The following is an 18,812-nucleotide window of genomic DNA, read 5'->3' on the forward strand; positions in this document are numbered from 1 at the left end:
GATTCCAGCAAAATCTGCTCTCCAAAATCCAAATGGTGTACCTTCCCATGTGAGCCCTGCCCTGGTTCCAAACAGCAGTTTATTACCACGTATGGGGCATTGCCGTAATTGGGAGAAGATGCTTTACAAATGTTGGGGTGCTTTGTCTCATTTATTCCTTATAGAAATTAAAAATTTCTACGTTTTTTCAGGTAAAAGTAGATTTTCATTTTTACTGGCGAATTCCAATAAGTTTAGCAAAAAAACTATGGGGTCAAAATGCTAACTATACCACTAGATAAATTTCTTCAGGGGTGCAGTTTCCAAAATGGGGTCACTTTTGTGGGGTTTCCACTGTTTTGGCACCACAAGACCTCTTCAAACCGGACATGGTGCCTAAAATATATTCTAAAAAAAGGAGGCCCCAAAATCCACTAGGTGCTCCTTTGCTTCTGAGGCCTGTGCCTCAGTCCATTAGGACACTAGGGCCACATGTGGGATATTTCTAAAAACAGCAGAATCTGGACAATAAAGATTGAGTTGCATTTCTCAGGTAAAACGTTCTGTGCTAAAGAATTTTTTTATGATCAATGAATTTTGGCAAAAAAAATTTATTGTAAATTTCACCTCTACTTTGCTTTCATTCCTGTGAAACACCTAAAGCGTTAAGAAACTTTCTAAATGCGGTTTTGAATACTTTAAGGGTTCTATTTTTTAACATGGGGTGATTTATGGGGACTTTTTAATATATAAGGCCCTCAAAGCCACTTCAGAACTGAACTGGTCTAGGAAAAAATAGCCTTTTGAAATTTTCTTGAAAATGTGAGAAATTGCTGCTAAAGTTCTAAGCCTTGTAATGTCCTAGAAAAATAAAAGGACTTTTAAAAAACGATGCCAGGATAAAGTAGACATATGGTAAATGTTTACTAGTAACTATTTTGTGTGGCATTACTATCTGACTTGCAAGCAAATACACTTCAATTTAGAAATTCTCAGAATTTTAGTGTTTTTCACAAATAAATACTGTATATATGGACCAAATTTTACCACTAACATAAAGTACATTGTGTCATGAGAAAACGATCTCAGAATCGCTTGGATACATAAAAGCATTCCAAAGTTATTACCACATAAATTGACACGTCAGATTTTTTAAAAATTATATGGCAGTACATTAGCCTGTGTACGGATAGTACACAGGCAGTTGTTAGTACATACCCAAGTATGCCCTAACAACAGGAAATATATGCCAGACAGCTCTGGGGTCCTTCAATGGACCCTGGGCTGTCTGCCCATATATGGTTTGTTCCTCGATTGTGTCACAGGGATTCCCTGTGACCCGATTCAAGGGGCATCCCTCTTCTTATTTTCCCCTTGAATGCTGCTGTCAGCTTTGATCACAGCATTCAAGGGAATAGTCAGATCAGAGGTTTCTCTGATCTCCGCCATTAGAGCGGGGCTGTGGGTGTGTAAAACAGCCATTGCCCTGCTCCTGACAAATGTGCGCGCACTATCAGCATGAGGTAATGCGGCCGGTGCTGCACTAACGAACGACGGCACCTACACTGAACTCAGAACATGGGGGTGTTTTGCAGTGCGCCCGTCATGTTATGTCTTTAGTGCGGCGGCCGCATCACATAATGCTGACCGCGCGCACATAGTATCGATATCTCAATGCATCGTGGAACCCTAATTGTGAGTTGCACCAAATTAAATGTCTTGTTTTTCGTTTGCAAAGTATTTGATAGATGTACCCCATTGGCGACACTCGAGGACTTGCTCGGCCACGTAATGTAGCGTAAGGTGGATTCACGTGCTGCAAATTTTGTAGCAGAAATGTTTGCGACTGAAAATTAGTTCCATTCTGCCTTATTCACAGTGAAAATTTTGCATGAATCTGCACTGTGTGAACAAGGCCTTCATCTGAATGGCGCTTGCATAAATTGGTGCAACTGCTGCAGAAACAACCCCATTCATATGAATGAAAGTGATTTTAAAGGCAGAAATTTCTGTAAGAAAATCTGCAGCGTGTGAATCCATCAATCCGCATGGTATAAGCTGCATTCAACCAGTACAACACTCTACTCTGCATGCTGAGGCTCCTAGGTATACAGACTGCAGTGCTGCCATCTCACACGTCTGTAGACTGCAACAGACTGTAGTTCCCCAAGACTACCTTAAATCCAAACTAGGAAGGATATTTTTGAGACGGCCTTGTCGACGCAGCTTCCCGCCCATTCTGTTGCCTAGGCACCACCCACGGGCTGGGCAGTGCCTTCCTGAGACTGATCCCGAGCTGTTGACGCCCGGTGAGTGAAGAGCTGGTGTCTGTGACGCTCACCATCCCACAGGATTTCCCGTACCCAGAAGCCAAATAGACCCCTCAGTGTTTCGGCTTATGACCCCCACGCTGTGCCGAGATCCTGTTGCTTGGGCAATTACGGTAAGTGGCAACAGGGTGTGTAGTTGTTGCTGTTTGTCTCCATGTGCTGTCAGGGGTGTCTGTGCATATATGCTGCACTGTACAGCTAATGTGCCAAGACTGGTACCAGTCCTGGTGGAATTCTGCTTCACCTGAAACTCCGCTGCACTGTGTTGCACCATGATGCTCAATGCGATAAGAGAACTTGCATATCTTGTCCTTATCAACTTCTATTGCCAGCAGCTTGTGACACTGTCGAACTGCCGTTGGTTAATGTGTGCTTGTATGGGCGTGCTCCTCATTGGTCTAGTATCCGCTGTAGCTTTACTATTCATTCCACAGATACTAGGTGTGTATACATATTCTGTATTGCATCACTGTGCTCTGTATGTAAATGTGTGTACACTCACTATGTTTCTATATGTACTCTATTATGGTTTCCCCTTCATGTGCACATGGCAGGGTAGCCCACTGTAACCGTATAGTCCCATCCTTCATAGGATGCCTTTTGGTGTCGCATAGTTGAGAGCTCCCCCCCCCCCCCCCTTTTTTTTTTCTTCTCTGTGTTATCCACACTGACTTCTTGGTGGCAGCCTCCGGAAAGCTTGGGGTTTCCCTGCCACAAGATCTGATTCCCAGTGGAAAACTTGCTTCAGCTTTCCATATACAGTAGTTTTTGTGTGTTCTGTTATCTGTTGCTTTCTGTGTATGCATTTGAGTAGTACAGACATGTTGAGGTATGGTCAGGATTTTTGTCCATAATGGTTGAAATATTGAAGCCAGGCCAAAAATCTAAAGTTGTGATGTTAAGACACTTGTCATTTTAAAAGTAGGGCACTTGTTGTACAGTCTTTGGGCGATCTCTACTTGTTAGAAGGGCCCATTTAAAATAAGCAGATCATAGCATATCCAAACTGATGGGACCCCCCATGAATCAAGTGTAATCTGTGGGGGAAACCTGGCAGTAAATTCTTAATCTCCCTGCAGCACCTCCACAGGGAAAATGAAGGTGTACCTATACTTTCAAAAAAACGTTTGACGTGTCAGATGCTTTGATTGGTGGTCCGAGCCATCAATCGCTAAAACAAAGCGACAGAAGCGCTCGGTAAGCTCTGTGCCACTTTGTTACTGCTCGGCTTTCCTCAGAAAGCTTAGCGAGTGGTGTATGGACTCAATAGAAAGTCTATGAGTGTACGCTACTCACTCGGCTTTCAGAGGAAAGTCGAGCAGAAACGTAGCGGCACAGAGCTTACGGAGCACTTTTGCTGCTTTGTTTTAGCGATCGGTGGGGTTTCGGTGCTCAGACCACCACTGTTCAAACCATTTGACTTGTCGCTATGACATGTCAAACGTTTTTGAAAGTATAGGTACAATTTATGCATTACACAGTGCGCATTTATATCGATGGTTTGCCTGTAATATAGGACAGATCCTTCGGAGTGAGACACTCTTTGTAACTGCTCTACACTCTGGCCAAGAGATCAGGATCCTGAACAATCGAACCTCTTCTTATAACTCCGAGTTCCCTAATAGGGTATATGAAAAGAGTTTTCTAAACTTGACAACCCCTTTAATATATTACCAATTTTATAAGCAATTGAATTCTGCAGTGCTGGTGTTATTTGAGTTGTCATGTAATCTGATTGGGGTAGTAAGCAGTGCCATATAGCAGTAAATCCCAACCTATTTACATAACAATATAAAATAACATAACCATCAGTACTCTCTTCTTTAAAACCCCTTCGATCCGGCGGCAATACTCTTGCAGTCTTTGTTTACAGGCTGTTAGCGATGGCGCTCAGTGGTGAGGCTAGTACGTGACCGCTCAGGTCAGTGGTTAGCTGTATCGGGCACTTTTCGCTTCATCACGTCATTGCTGGCAGCCTGTAAACAAAGACTATCCTTGAACCACCAGAGCATTTGAGCTGTATCGGCAAGGGATTGACTAGGTAAGTACTCAGTGGCGTAACTATAGGCGTCGCAATTGCGACCGGGCCCCGAAGCCAGGGGGACATGGGGACCCCGAACGACATCTATGAAATGTTACTATAGTAACTGGGGCCTACGTAATAAACTACACGGGCCCCCGTTACAATAGTAACTGACAGTACTTACATTCTTCCTTCCGGAGCACAGCGGCGGTCCTGACGTCACAGCGCTATGCGCTGCTCACCGCGTCCCGACCCTGGATGGAGTCAGGATGTCCGCTGCGGCCGAAGAGGAGGGTAAGATTGATACTACTGTCTGTGTGTTAATATTACTGTCTGGAGCTGATCAGTTGGGGTCTGACTCCCTGGACCCCCGCCAATCAGCTGTTTTGAAAGGGGTGCAGAGCTCTACTTCCCCTTCCGGTCACTTTCTCACACTGAATCACCGACACGGACGTGTCAGCGATTCACAGTGTGAGCAAGTAAGGGAAATGAAGGGGAAGCAGCAGTCGTATGAGCTCCGCACCGCCTTCAAAACAGCTGATTGGCAGGGGTCCTGGGAGTCGGAGCCCGACTCATCAGCTATTGATGGCATATCCTGAGGATAGGCCATCAAATTTCAGGGACTGGACAACCACTTTTAAGCCTACCATGTGGCAGGCTTAGATGCAGGGCCCCAGCAGACAGTAATCTTATACTGTATAAGATTACTGTCTGCTGGACCCTGTATCTAAGCCTACCTTAGACTTCGATACAGGGTCCAACAAACAGAATCACACATGTGGATCTTGAAGCACAGCAAGCGTAATCTCGCGAGATCACGCTGTAAATGATCGCTTACCGCGAAATTACGCTTGCTGTGCTGTAAGTCCGATACAAACGTTATCGAAGTGTCGGGATTGTGAATAGACATCCTGTCCTGGCTGGAGGTGATATCTATTCACTGTCAAGACACTGCAGTAACGTCAATGTGGGTGTATGTGACAGCACATAGTGAACAATGCAGGATCACTATGTGCTGATTACATGAATGGAGAAAAGTATATGACGCTGATTTGTCATCGTCATGCACTTCTCTCCACAACGCCCACTTGGTCAAAAGTAAAAACACGCCCAGTTGGGCATTAAGAAAGTCATTAGCATAAAGCTAAAATCGCTCATAACTTGGTGAAAATAGATAGTGTTTCTAAATAAAAAACACTGCTGTTACCTACATTACAACGCCAATCTCATTATGTAAGAGGGCACTTATAATGTGGAGACATAGCCTCTTTAAATCCAAAATCACTCATAGGGTTAAAAAAAACATAGATTTTATTTATTTGTCAAAATTGCCTAGTCCTACTTTTACGGTATGTTAAAACGTTGCGTAAACACTACATGTCAATTTATTCTATGGAATCATTGCTCTTCTGTTGCGGATTTTCTCCATTTAGTCTAATGTGGAGGTAAAACTCAACACAAATAGGCAAATGTTGTGATTTTTTTTTTTTTGCAGCTGAAAAGCTGCGATTCCGCCACAAAAATTGGTTTAAATAATAAAAAAACACATGCTTACCCCCGGGCATCATCGGAGTGACGCAATCCTCTGTTCCGAGTGCAGCGCGGCCTCCTGGGATGACGTTTCATCCCGTGTGACTGCTGTAGCTAATTAACCCCTTCCCTCTTTGGCCACTTTTGACCTTCCTGACAGAGCCTCATTTTTCAAATCTGACATGTTTCACTTTATGTGGTAATAACTCCGGAATGCTTTTACCTATCCAAGCGATTCTTAGACTGTTTTCTCGTGACACATTGGACTTTAAGTTACTGGCAAAATTTGCTCGATATGTTCAGTATTTAATTGTGAAAAACACCAAAGTTTAGTGAAAAATTGCAAAAATTAGCATTTTTCTCAATTTAAATGTATCTGCTTGTGAGGGTATGTGCACACACACTAATTACGTCCGTAATTGACGGACGTATTTCGGCCGCAAGTACCGGACCGAACACCGTGCAGGGAGCCGGGCTCCTAGCATCATAGTTATGTACGATGCTAGGAGTCCCTGCCTCGCTGCATGACAACTGTCCCGTACTGAAAACATGATTACAGTACGGGACAGTTGTCCTGCAGCGAGGCAGGGACTCCTAGCATCGTACATAAGTATCATGCTAGGAGCCCGGCTCCCTGCACTGTGTTCGGTCCAGTACTTGCGACCGAAATACGTCCGTCAATTACGGACGTAATTAGTGTGTGTGCACATACCCTAAGACAGGCAGTTATAACACACAAAAATGTAATTAATATCCCCCATATGTCTACTTTAGATTGGCATCGCTTTTTTATTTTTCTAGGACGTTACAAGGCTTTGAACTTTAGCAGCAATTTCTCACATTTTCAAGAAAATATCAAAAGGATATTTTTACAGGGGCCAGTTCACTTGTGAAGTGGCTTTGAGGGTCTTATATATTAGAAACCCTCAAAAAGTCACCCCATTTTAAAAACGTCACCCCTCAAAGTATTCAAAACAGCATTTAGAAAATGTCTTAACCCTTTAGACATTTCACAGGAATTAAAGCAATGTAGAGGTGAAATTTACACGTTTCATATTTTTTTGCAGAAATAAATTTATAATACAATTTATTTTTTTTATAACACAGAAGGTTTTACCGGAGAAATGCAACTCAATATTTATTGCCCAGGTTCTGCAGTTTTTGGAAATATCCCACATGTGGCCGTAGCGTGCTACTGGACTAAAGCACCGGCCTCAGAAGCAAAGGAGCACCTAGAGGATTTTGGGGCCTTATTTTTATTAGAATATATTTTAGGCACCATGTCAGGTTTGAAGGGCTCTTGCGGTGCCAAAACAGTGAAAATCCCCCCACAAGTGACCCCATTTGGGAAACGACACACCTCAAGGAAATTATCTAGGGGTACAGTGAGCATTTTGACCGCACAGGTTTTTTACAGAAATTATTGGAAGTAGGCTGTGAAAATTAAACTCTACATTTTTCCAAAGAAAATGTAGGTTTTTTTTTTTTTCTCATTTCCACAAGGACTAAACACCGCAAAGAAAAAGCACCGCAAAATCTGTAAAGCAATTTCTCCCAAGTAAAACAATACCCCACATGTGGTAACAACCGACTGTTTGGACATACGGCAGGGCTTAGAAGGGAAAGAGCGCTATTTGGCTTTTGGAGATCACGTTTAGCAGGAATGGCTTGCGGAGGCCAGGTCACATTTGCAGAGCCCCTGAGGGGACAAAACAATGAAAACGCCCAAAAAGTGACTCCATTTAGGAAACCACACCTCTTGAGGAATTAATCTAGGGGTGTACTGAGCATTTTGAATTGAATTAGAATTTATTAGAATTGGGCAGTGAAAACAACAACAATCCTTTTTCTTCAATAAGATGTAGCTTTAGCTCAAAATGTTTTATTTTCGCAACAAATAAAGGAAAAAAAGAACCCAACATTTGTAAAGCAATTTCTCCCGAGTACGGAAATACCCCATATGTGGTCATAAACTGCTGTTTGGGCACACGGCAGGGCTCAGAAGGGAAGGAGCGCCATTTGGAGTGCAGATGTTGCTGGATTGGTTTTTGGGCGCCTGTGGGCCCAAAACAGTGGAAACCCCCCAGAAGTGACCCAATTTTGGAAACTACACCCCTCAATGCATTTACCTAGGGGTGTAGTGAGCATTTTAACCCTGCAGATGTTATGTAGAAATTAGTGTGCACTCGATGTTGCAGAGTGAAAATGGTATTTTTTCCATAGATATGCCAATATGTGGTGCCCAGCTTGTGCCACCATAACAAGACAGCTCTCTAATTATTATGCAGTGTTTCCTGGTTTTAGAAACACCCTACATGGGGCACTAATCTTTTGCCTGGACATTCGACCAAGCTCAGGAGTGAAAGCGTACCATGTAAAATTGAGGCCTAATTTGGCTATTTACAAAGAATTGGTTCACACCTGCAGACGCTCAGATCTGAAATAATAAAAGGAAACCCCTGAGAAGTGACCCCATTTGGAAACTACACCCCTCAAGGCATTTATTAAGGGGTGTAGTGAGCATTTTCACCCCACAGGTCTTTTCCATAAATGAATGTGCTGCAGATGGTGCAAATTAAAAATGTATAGTTTTCCCTAGATATGCCATTTCAGTGACAAATTTGTCATACCCAGCTTATGCCACTGGAGACACACACCCCAAAAATTGTTGAAAGGGTCCTCCCGGGTATGACGATGCCATATATGTGGAAGGAAACGGCTGTTTGGACACATTGTAGGGTTCAGAGCGGAGGGAGCGCCATTTGCCTTTTGGAGAGCGGATTTTGTTTGGTAGTAGATTTGTTTGATTATTGCTGGTGTTTCCATTTATAATGTGGGGGTACATGTAAGCCGGGCGGAGTATATAAGGGGCATAGTCAGGTGGTATAATAATGGGGTAAAAAAACAATAAAATGATCCATAGATGTGTGTTACGCTGTGACACAATTCTTTCTGCACAGGCCGGTGTCGCACTGATATATGGCATCCTTTCTTATGCCCCTTTTGGTCCACACTCCGCACCTTTGCTGTTTGGGGAATTTTGCTTGGAAAGTGTTGTCCTGGTATAGTACGGGCACCCTTCCAGCAGATATGTTTGGGCCCTCCCCTTCCTGGTTCCCTAATTTTAGGTCCTTGATAAATCACCTCTTGAAACAGAAGAAATGTTCCCCTCGGGCCGGCACAACTGCATATTTTTATTTCCTGAGTTATTGGAGCCTTAAGTAATTTTATTTTTTCATAGACGTAGTGGTATGAGGGCTTTTTTTTGCGGGACGAGCTGTAGTTATTATTGTTACTATTTTGGGGTACATGTGATTTTTTTTTTTTTTGATCACCTTTTATCCTACTTTTTGGGAAGCCAGGTAAACAAAAAAACGCAAATCTGCCATAGTTTTTTTTTATACAGCGTTCACCATGCGTTATAAACTACATGTTCACGTTATTCTGCGGGTCAGTATGATTCCAGCGATACCTAATTTATAGCACTTTTTTATGTTTTACAACTTTTTGCACAATAAAATTACTTTTGGAAAAAGAATGTATTTTTTCTGTCGCCAAGTTGTGAGAACCATAACTTTTTAACTTTTTTGTCGACGGAGCTGTATGAGGGCTTGTTTTTTGCGAGACAAGCTATAGTTTTTATAGGTACCATTTTTGGATACATGTGACTTTTTGATCACTTTTTATTCCAATATTTGTAGGGCAAAGTAACCAAAAAACACAAACTCTGGTAAAGTTTTTTTTTTTTTTTTTTTTTTTATATATACAGTTCACCGCGTGCAATATATAATATTTTGATACTGCAGGTCGTTATGGTCGCGGCGATACCAAATACGTATGGTTTATTATTTTTTTTCAATAATAAAGGACTTGATAAGGGAAAAAGGGTGATTGTGTTTTATTTTATTACTTGAAACTTTTATTGTTTTCAAGCTTATTTTTTTTTCACTTTTTTTTACACTTTTTTTCAAGCCCCACTAGGGGACTTGAAGTTCCAACTGTCTGATGTTTTTTTTTTTTCTATTACATTGCACTACCTACGTAGTGCAATGTATTAGATCTGTCAGTTATTCACTGACAGCAAGCCGATAAGGCTTCACCTCCCGGCGGGGCCTAATCGACTTCCGTAATGGCAGAGCAGGAGGCCATTGTGTCTCCTGTTGCCATAGCAGCAGTCGCCAGTCCTGATTGCCTGTCAGGGCTGGCGATCTGCTAGTAACCGCTACGATGCAGCAATCACTTTCGATTGCTGCATCGAAGGGGTTAATGGCAGGGATCGGAGCTAGCTCCGGTTCCTGCCATTACAGGTGGATGTCAGCTGTAACATACAGCTGACTTCCACCGCTGATGACGCCGGATCAGCTCCTGAGCCGGCGCCATCTTTCCGGCGGCTACGGAAGCCGATCAGGCTCCGCCGCCGAGCGGATCTTGACCGGCTTCCGTGCTAGGCAGACCAGGAGGCCAGTATTAGGCCTCCGGTTGCAATTGCAGCCACCGGAACCCCGGCAATTTCATTGCTGGGGTTCCGATGAGCTGCAAACACCTTCAATGTAGCGATCACGTTTGAACGCTGCATTGAAGGGGTTAATGGCGGAGATCAAAGCTATTTTCGGTCCCCGCCATTACAGCCGGATGTCAACTGTAAGATACAGCTGAGATCCGGCAATTATGGCACTGGCTCAGCTTCTGAGCTGGTGCCAAACATTTGTTGTAAGTATACAACATTTTGCGGGAAGCACTGGCTTTCCATGACGTATACTTACGACAAATGTCGGGAAGGAGTTAAAGGCTGCGACGGTCACATGGACTGCAGCTTCTTCCCAGGAGGCCGAGCTGCAATCAGAACAGTCGCTTGACAACGGAGAACTGTGTGACTATCAACTTTTTAAAAAAAAAATTCCCCTAGTAGTGTTCCTGCGTTTGGTGCAGTTTTTCAGGCAGAATTCCCTGTGGGTTCCAGGACGGCTATACTGTGTATGTTTAGGCAGCGTATCCAACCTGTGTGCACTCTCTATGGGCGGATTTACACGAGCGTGTGCGTTTTTGCGCACGCAAAAAACGCGGCGTCTTGCGTGCGCAAAAGGCACTTAACAGCTCTGTGAGTCATCACAGTGGTGCTTTTCTGTTTCCAAACATACTTTTGACTGCTGTTGCGCGAATAACTCGTGTCCCACGCAAGTGCTTCCTTGTGGTGCGCGTGATTTTCACGCACCCATTGACTTCAATGGGTGCGTTATGCGCGAAAAACGCAGAAATATAGGACCTGTCGTGAGTTTTACGCAGCGGATACACGCTGCGCAAAAATCACTGACAGTCTGCACGGCCCCATAGACTAGCCATAGGTCCATGCGACGCGTGTTGCAACAGAATTGTGTGTGGAAATTCTGCAGCTTTTACAGTAGCTGCGAAGTGGATGAGATTTAGAAAATTTCATGCCCACGCTGTGAAAAAAACAGTAATATATTGACCTGCGGTGCGAAATTTAATTCTGCAGCATGTTAATGTATGCTGCATTTTTGTTGATTTTCTGTTGTGCGTTTTCCCCATTGACTTGAATGGGGATGCAAATCCCGTAACAGAAAGCCAAGTGTTGTGACTTTAACAGCGTATTTGCAGCGATTACGCCGCAAAAATCGGAACTATGGAAAAAGAAAAAAAAACATACCCAGAAGTTTTTCTTTGTCCAGTCTGGCCTCCTGCGATGACGTTGCATCCCACGTGACCACAGCAGCCAATCGCTGCACAGGAGGGACAAGTTAAAAAAAACTGTAAAATAACATTTTCTTTTTTTTTTTAAAATAAAACAAGCACAATGTAAAAAAGATAAAAAGTAAACATAACTGGTATCGACACGTCCGTAAAAGTCTGAACTATTACAATATGTTATTAATTAGTCCGCAGAGTGAACGCTGTAAAAAATAAAACGGCCAGAATTACTGTTTTGTTTTTTTTAGTCCGTTCATCTCCCACAAAAAAGTTTAATAAAAGTGATGAAAAAGACTCCTGTAACCCAAAATGGTACAAATAGAAACTACAGCTTGCCCCGCAAAAAAAAAGCCCTCATACTGCTCAATCAACGGAAAATTAAGTTATGGCTCTCAGAATATGGTGACATGTTAAATCCTTTTGTGTCAAAAAAGACAAAAGTATAGTAAGTATGATACCTTTATTGGCTAACCATAAAAATTTATAAATGCAAGGTTTCAGAGCACACAAGCCCCTTCTTCAGGCAAGTTTACAAATGAATGACTTAGAAAAAGCACAACATTTAAAGCGGCTCTGTCACCAGTTTATAAATGCCCTATCCCCTACCTAGTCTGATAGGCGCTGTAATGTAGATAACAGTGGTTTTTATTTTAAAAAAAAAACGATAATTTTTGAGCAAGTTATGACCAATCAGCGTCTTACACTTCTCTCCATTCATGTCCATTTGTACTCACAGCACAGTGTGATCTCGCGAGATCACGCTGTGCTGTCACATACACCCACATTAACTTTACTGAAGTGTCTTGAGAGTGAATAGACATTGCCTCCAGCCAGGATGCGATGTCTATTCACACTCCCAACACTTCAGTAAAGTTTCTATGGGACTTGCTCACACTCGCGAGATCACGCTGTGCTGTGAGTACAAATGGACATGAATGAAGAGAAGTGTATGACACTGGTCAGAGTCATACACTTCTCTTTACAACGCCCACTTGGTCAAAAGTGAAAAAACGCCCAGTTGGGCATTACGAAACTAATTTACATAAATCTAAAATTGTTCATAACTTACTCAAAAATTATCGGTTTTCAAAGTAAAAACCACTGTTATCTACATTACAGAGCCGATCAGATTATGTAGGACATAGGGCATTTATAATCTGGTGACAGAGCCTCTTTAAGATGTTACACAAAGACAATTAGTACATGAGGTGATCCATCATTACGATAAGCCGGGGCAATAAAACTGAGGTTATAGGGGTGATGACTTAGGAGATAAGGGATCTGTAGTCAGTCTGATGGGGGATGTGATGTGTGTCCATGTAGTGGCTCATAAATCCAGGTGTTCGATTGAGTCCTTGTGTCAATGACTGTAATCTTATCGTCTGCTTGAATTCCCCAAATTTTCTTTCTCTGTTTTTAAAATGACAAAACTCAAATTTTATGTTTAACAATGAGTTTTTTTTTCCTTGTAGAAGTAGTAAAACGTAAAAAAAACATAAATTTGGTAGCGCTCTAATCGTATTGACTGGTATAATGAAGTTAACTTGCCGTTTTTACCACAAGGTGAACGCCGTAAAAACAACCCCCCCCCCCCCCCCCCAAAAAAAATATTTAGAAATCACTTTTTTTTTTCCCCCCTATTCCAACCCACAAATATTTTTTTGCGGTTTCCCACTTCATATGGTATAATACATGATTCTGTGAAAATCTACGAATTGTCCCACAAAAAATAAGCCCTCATACGGCAATATTGAGGGACAAAATAAACTGCGAGCTACGCTGTTTCCGGAACTTGGTAGTTACGAAAACAGATTAAATGGTCGAGTTATGGAAATGGCGTAACTCGCTGAGCTACGCTGTTTCCGTAGCTTCCAAGGAACTGAATAGTAGTTACGGAAACAGCGTAGCATGTTACGCTGCTTCTGTAACTGCCATTCACTACTATGGGAGTTACGCCAATTTTCAGTAGTGTAAAAATCTATTAAAAGTGAAAAAATAAACTTTTTTTTTTAATTTTTTTTCCCCAAGCACAATGTAAAAAAAAAACTGGTATCGCTGCGTCTGTAAAAGTCCGAAATATTACAATATAGCATTATTTGACTAGCACGGTGAACGGCGTAAAAAAAAAATATAAAGCCCCAGAATGTTTGTTTTTTAGTCACCTTAGTGCTAAAAAAATGAAATGAAAAGTGATAAAAAAATCGTACGTACCAAAAAAATGGAGCCAATAATAAGCCCTCACACCGCTCAAACGATGAAAAAATATAAAAGTTATGGCTCTTATGGTGAAACAGAACAATTTTTTTTTTATTAAATTTTTGCCTGTTTTCTGTCTAAAACCTGGGTGCGTCTTATAGTTTGAAAAATACTGTACTTTGTTTATAAAAGATGGCTGGACCATTGTAATGAACAGGCACTTTTTACACTTTTTGTCACTTCTTTTTCCTCATAGATTGTCTCCCCTGTCTCCTGGCCCCCACCTCTATGGTTTTGAATTGGTAATTAGTTTTGTCACTATGTAATGTCTGATATTGTTTGTACACGTTCCCTCTGAATTGTAAAGTGCTGCGGCATATGTTGGTGCTATATAAATAAAGATTATTATTATTATTACTACAGATTATGTAGTACCTTGGCAAGGGAAATTCTGAGGCTGGGTTCACAGTGTTTTTTGCGGAAATTCTGCCTGTAAAATCGGGTCCGTTTTTTTTTGCGAGCGTTTTTTGCAAAAGATGCGTTTTTTTTTACGCGTTTTTTTAAGACATCCCTCTAGAAGGCTGTACTTCCCAAGAGGGCTATGAAAACTCCATCCATCCTCCTCCTAGGCGCCATTTTATGCACCGTAGTGCTAGAGGAAGGAGAATCTGCAAAAGATGGACCAAAATCCAGAACAGCGCAGCAGTGGGGCCGTACCACAGCCTAGAATAAAGGTGAGGGGGCGTGAGATGCGCCTCCTCATGAAGGTGGTGATCATCGTTGTGCGTCAGCGTAGGTTGCGTCAGGTAAGTTTTGCCCAATACTTTTTATACACTGTATTAGCAAAATTTAGACAAAGCATTAATTTCTGTTCAACACTTCATTTTTCACAGGAGGAAGAACAACTGAGAGAACGGCACCGTCGTTATTGGGTACACCCCATTAATGAACTGCGGCCACAGAGGGGACACATTGGACATCTGTATGCAGAAATACAATGGTGAGTGGTTTTATTTTTTGTACTTGCAACTGTACAAAAATGTGAGCAGAGAGAACTATGATCCTGTCCATTTAACCACTAGATGTCATGATTTATAGCATCCACTGCATCCAGGCCGTTAGCGGGGTTGTAACTATCACAGCGCCAACCATATCAGCTGCTATGGGGCACACGGCCTTCTTGACCATCTACAAAATTTCTGATATTAGTGGGTGTGGTCAAGATAGGCATGTATATACGTGATAGCTCCTTGTACTAATTTTATTCTCTTTCTCTCTTTCAGATTTTTGGCAACTGGGGAGAGTTGCGCATCTCTGCACCTCCAATTCCGGGTTGGTAAATCTACCATCTCCGGAGTTGTGAGGAGTACATGCGACGTGATCTGGCAGCACTTACAGCCCATCTCGATGCCCAGTCCGACCCAGGAGACTTGGTTGCAGGCAGCAGCAGGCTTTCAGTCTGTGGCCAATTTACCAAACTGCATAGGCACCGTCGACAGGAAGCACATACGTGTGCAGCAGCCACCCCACTCAGGATCACATTACTTCAATTACAAGAAGTACTTTTCTGTGGTCCTGATGGCGGTGGCTGATGCCTCGTATAAGTTTTTTGCTATCTAAGTCGGCGCCTATGGCTGTACTGGGGATTCCCGGGCGCTGCTGACATCGACATTTGGCCAGCGAGTGCTGGTAGATAAGGTGACTCTGCCCCCTCCAAGACCTCTTTCGGGTACCATGCATCCATTCCCTTTAGTCATGGTAGGGGATGAGGCTTTTCCGCTGATGACCAACCTGCTGCGCCCATATCCACGGAGGGGACTTGATGCCCGGAAAAGAGTCTTCAACATGAGGCTGAGCCGGGCACGACGCTTCGTGGAGTGCACCTTTGGGATCATGAGTAGTAAGTGGAGGGTCTGAACATGTGAAATGCAGTTGTATCCAGGCACAGTTGACATGGTCATTAAAGCTGCCTGTATGCTCCACAACTATGCTTGAGACTTTGACAGTTTGGACATGGGCATGGAGCAACAGGCCGCTTTTAGTGATCTACCTGGCAATTGTTTTTTTGGCCGTGCATCCAACCGTGCTGTACAGGTGAGAGATGCCTTTGGGGACAACTTTGAGTCCCGACGGTGCTGTGCCCTGGCAATTTTCATGTCTCAGTGAAGAGTAGCCTGTCCAGGACTGATGGTTCTCCCCACAGGTCCCAACCAGCCTGCTAGCAACTTTCGTCTGCAGGCTTTGTGTTACATTGTTATTTTGGCTTTAATTTAAAGGCCTTGTAACCTTTAATAAAATGTAATTTCTTTTTCAATATATGTGTTGTGTTTTTTTCCTTTTTAAGTTTGAATGAAGGGCTTGTCCACATGTAATGGAATTTGTTCGGCAATTGTAGCAGACTTTCCTCTGCTCAAAGAACGCTCAAATTCAGTCCACTTTCCGCAGCAGGAATTGACGTGCTGCGGGCCAAAAATTAGACCCTGCATGTCAAGTTCTGCTTTGAATTTTTGTGCAGTGTGTGGATGAGATTTGTTGAATATCATCCACTTTGCTGCTACTGTATTCAGCTGCGTAGTTTCCATCCACAATTCTGGACGCAAAATACGCTGCAATTACGCTACGTGTGGACAAACTATCAACGATCTATGGCTATGTGTGAATTTCATGTGGTTGCATAATTCATATTGAACAAACCTCTGACATGTCATAGTGACATTGCCGAAGTTTTGATTAGTGGGGGTCCGAGCACTAAAACCCCATCAATCAGTAAAACTAAGCAGCTGATGCGCTTCTGTCAGCGCTCAGCCGCTTCATTTATGTTTGGCTTTTTACGGAAATCAATGTATCTGAAGACGGGCTCAATAAAAAGTCTATGAGCCCGTACTCCAATACATTGGATTTCCAGAAAAGGCCAAACAGACAAGAAGCGGATGAGTGCTCACACGAGTACTTCATCTTCTTTGTTTAAGCGATTGGAGCGGTTCTCCGTGCTCGGACCCCACCAATCAAAACTTTAGACATGACACTACGACATGTCAGAAGCATTTAAAACTTTAGCTACGCTTTGATTTTTAATTTGTAATCTGAAATGTTATCAACAAATAGTCACTTAGCTGTTCACTACAGATTACAAATTAAACTAGGATTAGGCCTTCATAAAACAGGTCCATTATTACAGCCATATAAGGTATAGTGTCATGGTCAAGCCAAGTATTTTCTGTTCAAGTCTGACAAGGACACTACAGTTCTGTGGTTGCGGAAATGTACCGAAGGCTTTGTTCACATCTGAGCAGACACAAACTGACATGGACGGAAACCAGAGGTTTCCTTCTCCATTACCATTGATTTCAATGGTGACGGAGCCGATGCCCGTGGTTTACGTTTGCCTCTTTTGTGCACCGGATCAGTCGTTTTGCCGGAAGCAAAAGCGTGGTCGACTACGCTATTGCTTCTGGCCAAACGACGCTTTCGGTGCGCAAACGTAAACCACGGACATCGGCCCTGTCACCATTGAAATCAATGGTAATGGAGAAGGAAACCTCTGGTTTCTGTTTGTGTCTGCTCAGATGTGAACAAAGCCTTAGGTACATTTCCGCAACCACAGAACTGTAGTGTCAGTTTGTATCTGCTCAGGGTCCCGTTCTGACGGAAACCTCCGACAGAACGGGACCCCAACGCAGATGTGCACGATTCCTAAATAGAGTGGATTTACGCTAATGGGATTTGTATCCCTTAAAGGGGTATTCCCATGAGGGACATTTATGACCTATCCACTAGATATGTCATAGATGCGGGTCTCACTTCTGGGACCCACACCTTTCTCAAGAACGGGGCCCTTAAACACCGTTCAGCTGTTGAATAAGGTGTTTTCCAAACATGAAAAAGGTTTTATGGTCGTGCGTTACGTAAACAGCCTAACTCGTTGAGCTACGCAGTTTCTGTAACTCCAATAATCGTGAATGGCAGTTACAGAAGCAGCGTACCATGTGTTTTACGCTGTTTCCGTAACTACCATTAACTTCTATGAGACTTACGTAAACAGCGTAGCTCAGTAAGTTATGTTGCTTACGTAACTCCTGACCATATTACCTTTTTCATGGACGAAAATTAACATTCATCTGCAACACAGCGGCTGAACGGGGTTTAGGGGGTCCTGTTCTGAAGACAAATGTGTGTCCCAGCTCTGGGACCCCCACCTGACATTTATGACATAATCCTGTGGATGTGTCATAAATGTCTCTCGTGGGAAAACCCCCAACAAAATTAACGGAAAAAAAAATACACACACAATGCACCGAAATAATAAAAAAATGATTACAAAACAAAAGAAAAACAATCAACGGATCCCTTATTACCCACCCACCATAATTTACCCCTATTTTAGTAATGTCTGCCAAACAAAAAAAACATGTCCACCTCTACCCAGAGCTAAACTAAAAATTGTAGTAATGAGGAGGGGGTGGGGGTTAGAGCCAGTAGGCTGTGGCCCACTGCTGGTAGGGTGGTATGGGAAAAAGGAATGAAAATATTGGGCAACAGCCGTGGGCAGGGGAGGAGCGGGGTAAGAGCAGGAGTGGGAAGTAGTTGGCTCTGGGTGGCGGCGCAGACCGCGCCAGAAAGTTGGGCCAGATGGAGCCCTAAAGCCTGCCGGAACTGGGTGATAAGTCCACCCAGTTCCGGCAGGGTGGGGACGTTAGAGAAGTCTGCCGCCACGGCGTGACTGTATGAAATAAAGTTGTCTTGCCTTTCCGTTGGCATCTGACGGCAGGAAGATGCCAACGCGTACCCAAAGAACTCAAATTTGTCATCGCTGTCCACCCTCCGGATAAGGGACATGGCCTCACTCTCCCCATCCAATTGCCTGTCCATTACCCGGGGGTCCTTCTACGCCACTGCGTGGAAGAGGTGCAGGTAGGGGGGGGGGCGGGATCACTGACCTGGGTGGCCACAGGGGGGGCACCAGGATTAGAGGCGGACAAGGGTGAGGAGACAGGTGTCTCCTCCCTCAGTTGCATGTGTCCGCCAGTTGCTCTTCCCCCTCCGCTTCA

The 18,812-nt window shown here is 43.2% G+C and overlaps 1 protein-coding gene across 7 annotated transcripts in view; it reads left to right on the forward strand.

Moving 5' to 3' along the window:
* Nucleotides 1-2,134: 2,134 nt before the first annotated feature.
* The window catches only part of LOC142743149 (plasma membrane calcium-transporting ATPase 4-like), a 358,269-nt gene continuing 341,591 nt past the window's right edge, over nucleotides 2,135-18,812 (forward strand). For 3 of the 7 annotated variants that reach the window (XM_075853598.1, XM_075853597.1, XM_075853596.1), the window contains exon 1: nucleotides 2,137-2,422. The gene's annotated coding sequence lies outside the window, so the exon portion shown is untranslated. Of the gene's footprint in view, nucleotides 2,423-18,812 lie in introns of all 7 variants that reach the window. The other 4 variants (XM_075853602.1, XM_075853601.1, XM_075853600.1 and 1 more) reach the window with 3 other exon arrangements.

This window comes from Rhinoderma darwinii, chromosome 2 (assembly GCF_050947455.1).
Source record: "Rhinoderma darwinii isolate aRhiDar2 chromosome 2, aRhiDar2.hap1, whole genome shotgun sequence".
Classification (NCBI taxonomy): Eukaryota; Metazoa; Chordata; class Amphibia; order Anura; family Rhinodermatidae; genus Rhinoderma; species Rhinoderma darwinii.